A 5,721-nucleotide genomic window follows, 5' to 3' on the forward strand; every position below is an offset into this window, starting at 1 on the left:
TTAAGCAGCTCGGCTTTCTAGAGGAAATGAAGTAAATGCTGGCACAGAAATATTTTAAAGCACCACCAATGCATGTAAGAAAAATAAACAGAAAATGCCTCTGTCCTGAACACACACACACAAAAAGGTTTGTTTTTTAAGAAGAAATAGTTTTACTCATTTTTGCACCATGAGACAACTACCAAAACCCTAAAGGAAGAGCAGTCCACATCATATTACTAAAGGCCCTTTGTCTTTTCCATAATGTGGAACAGGGCAGGAGTTTTTATGATCTTCACCAAGGCTACAAAAAGCAAATTATTTAAACTAAGTACAAACCTTTCAACCAATGCAGTACTTTACAACTGTGATCTCTGAGATCTGTGATCTCAACTGTTTCCTGTTCCTACTTTCTTTCAGTCTTCCAAGATTCTACTCCCTACCACGCACCAAAATTACACTATCCTTATATAAAATATAACCTAGGGAATGGGAAGGATGTTATCTTTTAAATGCATGTTTGGGATTAACCTTGTTATGCAAAATGCAGAGACAAAAGCTGCTTATCTGGGCAAGACACTTTGACATCACTAGCTAGAAAATACCAAAGTAGCATGAAACAAAGCATAATCTCCACAATAAATAAAAGGGGTTTTCTTGTTCGGTTGATTTTTTCCCCCCAGTGACATTTCAGAACAGTGCTTTCAAAAAACCCTTTCCATTGTTGGATTAAAAGTCGGGGAAACTCCAGTTCTTACCTCTGTTTTTTCAAGTTTTATGTTCATAAGGATGTAAGAAGTTGCTCCGCTGGATCAGGGCTTTAGTCTCTGAAGAGTTACATCTCTGCAACAACTAAGAAATGCTTCACAACAAAAGAAAACTTGGGAAAGGAGAGGATTCTAGCATCTTCAGAAATTTCCACGCATCAAAACAGTTATAAAATTATCCCTCGAGGAACAGTACAAATCTTCAGGTTTACTTCAAAACACTGTAGGAGACACAGACAGAGTTTTCCATTTGCTCTTTAATGAACTCCCCCCACTCTACTGCTGTACACTTGATGTTCTTGTCAACGTCAAATCCCCTGGAGTCCTTCCTCCAGGCGTGCCTAAACCGTAGCTCCTGAGGAGTGCCTGCTTCAGGAGCAATTCAAGCAGAACTCCCACAGCAGGGCTGGGTACAGAGGGGCCTGTGGGTAACCAATGTCAAGGTTTGGAAGGAAGAGCGCAGGCACTGAGCAGATCACCCCAGCTGGCACACCCACCCGCTGTGCTGGGCTGCTGCTGCCCGTCCAGACCAGTCCCATCTCACAGAGGACTGCCAACAGACCCAACAGTGAAGTCACTGTCGCTGCCTGCCTCAACACCACTGCACAGCTCTTTCCCCAGCACTGAGGAACGTCGATGGCGTGCGTCTGCTGCACTTCAAAGAGAGAAACACTTGATGCATGGCAGGATCAGAGAAGCACGCCACAACCCCAGAGCTTTTAGTCTAGGAACTGCAACTCCAGATGTGGAGGGTAAACTGCTATGAGCTGAGTAACTGATTCAGATAAACAAACAAAACCAGAGACCTTTCCTGCTTCTATTTTAGGATAAAAATAATTTGCTACCATTATTGCTCTACAATATTTTGCTGTTACACTTTCTAATGAGAGAGAGCGATAAACTGTCCAGAGAAACACCACATCTCAGATTCTAAAAGAAAATACCATATTAGTGAATGAACTTTCAAAAAAATCATTTATGTAAAAGGATGTTCTATTTACAAAGGTAATTTTCTCTTTAGGATAAGCATAACCACTACCAGGAAAAAATATACATAAAAGAAACACTTCATCTTTCAAACAGACATTTACAAATACTCTGCTTGAACTACTAGGAAAATTAAGACACTTGACATCAAGAGTGCATTCTGCATGCAGTTAGGATAGAAATTACATTGCTGGACTTCAGTGTGTCATTTCTTATCATAGTGAACAACACACACTTGGGCTTTTCTAAAACACCACAGCCTGGCTATTATTTTAGGATCTCAAAAGGAGGACATGGATCTCCATTAACAAGTTTATAGCTACTCTTTGTTTTGCCACTGAAAAAGCACATCCCAACTTTCTTCTCAGTAGGAGGGTCTGGTCTTGTCCAACTTGGTGTCCTTTTCCCTGAGTTTCCCTTTAGTGTTCTGCTAGGATGATGGTTGGCTTGGTACATGTACAGTCCTTGTGAGCACTCTTCCTGTTACAAGGCAGAGTTCAGAAATTCCAGGAGCTGTGCACGGTTCCGGTCTCTCTGTAGAGCAGAGAAGCAGAGGCAGTGGTTGAACAGACCTGTACTCAGGAGCAAGGACACACACCTCTGTTTTCTGTGGGGTTTTCACACCCCAAAGCAAGTGCCACTGACACAGCTGGGTCTAACTAGCTGCCAGGGAGGCATGGGAAGTGCCAGGCAATGGGTGCTGGGGAGACAAGCTGTCACTGTTCCATGAGACATTTCCTAAGTGGCTCCCTAAGGAGGCTCCACTGGGTTGCCATCATGCAGCTCGCAGCCTGCCCAAGAGGGAACTCACAAGCACAACAGATGCTCCGCTCTGCTGGCTGAGGCAACTTTCACTGTACTCACAGCAAGTCCTGTGCTTTGGCAAGTTATCATTTTTTCCCCAGGCAAAACCAGCAGCTTATGCAGCATATCAGAACCCTGAATTTAGGTTCTTTCTTGATGGCCCAATCAGTCAATTCCACCATTTTTTATAAAAAGTATCGAATCTTTAAATATTGTAAAGAATGGATGCTGTTCAATTCAGCAAGACCACAGGCACCAATCAAAAAAAGGACCAACATCAAATATTGCACCAAGCAGGTTACTGGAACAGAGCTAGCAAACATCCAGCACAGTTTAACACACACTTTGGTGTCACAGAGAGAAGATAATGTGTTTCCAGTCAAATTTAATGCAGAATGCTCAGGACTGCTTTGGTAGCTGTAGAATGAACTACCAGGGCTGAACCAGAATCTGCCAAGCTGGATACCTCAAGGAAGTGACGCTTCCTGACTAGTACCAGAGCCCTCTGCAGGTCACCCTAAGGTGTGGGAACTGTTAAGGGTGAAGGTATTATTTAAGTGCTGAATCCAAACATCCATAGCAATAGCACACAACACTATTCATGGTATTTATTTCCCTGGGTATCCCAGCAAAAACATTTGACTGTTCTGAGAAAATGCAGGAGCATGTGGTCCTAATAATACTACAGGGTTTTTTAAAATGCCTCTCTAAATAAAGGCTAGTCTTGCATGTGTTAGAAAAATACAGTAAAGTAGCAATTACCACAACTAATTACAAGAGACTGAAAGAAGATGAGTACAATTAACACCAGTGTAAGAGAAAGCTGCAAATTGGCTAATGATTAGAGGCTGAAATTCTAAGAACCTGCACAAGCATCCTTTGGTTTATCTGCTCATGACTGAGTATTGCAAGCCTCTTGATAACACAAAACCTGCCAAAAGAATGAATTAAAATTTCTCAGAGGGCATCACAGCCACACTAAAAGGTACACTCAGTTTACCACTCCTAACTGCAAGATCCACTCTTCTACAAAAACTACTATTAGAAAAATATTAAAAGACACAACTTTTTCTCTTAGGGACATTTAGACCACTTAACTCTTACCTCTATATCTTCTTTAGTCTTCTTTATTTTCATCTTAATTTTCTTTCCAGTTATCATGCTGTAGTTTTCATTCTTCTTTTTGTTTTTGAAGAACTGAAATGAGATCACATGTTAAAAAGACATGAGCTTTGTTCTGTACCGTTATAAATCTTATGTAAAATTATAGACAATAATCTTTTATACTTCCTAACAGTCCACAACAACACAGAGAGGTTTCTGCTGGTTGATGACCAAACTGGTGATCTTATAAACATTTTTGTGACAGGACAGATTAAGTATGTAGGTAGAGAAATAAAACAGGGCTTCACACTTGGACCAGCATACCTTGGAAAGCTGGACAGGTCCTGTTTTCTCTTTCCTTTTCTTCTTTTCTTTCTTTTTCTTCATTTTGTTCTCCTTTTTCCTTTTCTACATGAATAAGACATATGCTCTTATGCTTACAGACTAACAAAGCAAAACCCCCAAACCTACAAGGATCTCTCATGGCCACTCAAGTCAGGACAGCCACTGCTGCTTGCCCTGACCACTGCTGGACAAGCAGTGCAAAGTAATGCACCAGAGTTAGCAACCCTTGGAACTCTGAGGAACAGAAAAGGTCTGATGCCCTGTTCTCTCTCTGTTCAAGTAACCCAAATATATAAAATCACTGAAAATGGAATAGAATAATTACAACAGCAAGAATTTACCACTTGCTTCTCTCACCAACTATATATAATTTCTTCTGATAAATTCCATAATGTTATCAAGATTCCCCACTTCTCTTTTCTTCAGAGACTACTCTAAACTCCAGCTGGACCAGCAATGATTGGCAAAAGTAACTTTAAAATGATTTCTCTTTTTGTAAAAAGTCCAGTGCCCATTCATCAGTTCAGCTGCCACAACCCTAAACGCATGATTTAGATTTATACAGCCACAGACAAAAGCATTGTCTTACATAGCATTTAAGGTTATTGAAATATAAAGAACTGTTTTGTTTGTTAACTATTTTTTTTTCTTTGTAAACTTTTACCTTTTTGTTGTGTTTTTCTTTTTTCTTCTTCTTTGACTTAGACTTAGGAGAATCTAAAATTAAGGAAAAAGGCAAATAAATCAAACCCTGTAAGTTTAACATTCTGAAAAAGGCATTTATGTAAGACACAGAGAAATACAAAACATAAAAAGAAAATGCTTTAGTTCAGCTATATATACTGACACAGGCTGAACTAACCCTGAGAAAGAGAACACATTAAGTTACTGCCACGTACTGGACTAACATGGAAACTGAAACCACCTGATTTACTGATTCTGCAGATGTGCCAGCTTCATGTGAGTCCTCAAAGTTAAATGCTTGAATTGTCAGGATCAAAGTAGGATTAAATCAAACCCCCAACTCCAGTCTAGACAGACTGGTGAAGTAAAAAATTATCTGTGTTTTGAAAATGTAACAAATAGAGGGGCTTAAATATATACAGTATATTGATACCAAGTAACATTTCTTTGAATGGCACTTTCTCTTTTGAAGAAATTCAAATTACCACAAGAACATTGAAAACTGTGTATGAAGTGTCACCTTTACACACAATAGGAAAGGTTGTGAGAGAAACACCCCGAACACGCAGCACTGGTATTCTGCACTGTCACTTTGTGGTGGTTTCATCACTTTTAAAACAAGCTTTAAATGCACTCAGGAGTGCTATCAAAACTGGAAAAAACCATGGGTATGTGGAGGTATCTTACCTCTACTACTACTGGAAGAAGATGACCTTGATGATGAGCGTGAGGAGGAAGAAGTGGATGTACTGCTAGAAGATGAGGTGGATGAAACCGACGAGGATCTACTTCTGCTACGCTTTCGCTTCCTTTTTTCTTTTCCTTAGGGCAACACAACACAACAGTGACAAGCCTGCTGCCAACTGTGGCCTACAGAAATGACTCCTAGTAGAACTTAAACACAAAAACCCCCTGCTTTTAGGGGTTGGTTGTGTTTTTCCCTGCTCTTCCAGTGTGGCATGGTCTATTGGCATCAGCAAGTGACCGAACCCGGTGACACAGAGGGTGACACAAACAAACACCACAGAGCAGCAGCAGATCACAGCACCCA

The sequence above is a fragment of the Prinia subflava genome, chromosome 2, assembly GCF_021018805.1.
Source record: "Prinia subflava isolate CZ2003 ecotype Zambia chromosome 2, Cam_Psub_1.2, whole genome shotgun sequence".
Lineage (NCBI taxonomy): Eukaryota > Metazoa > Chordata > Aves > Passeriformes > Cisticolidae > Prinia > Prinia subflava.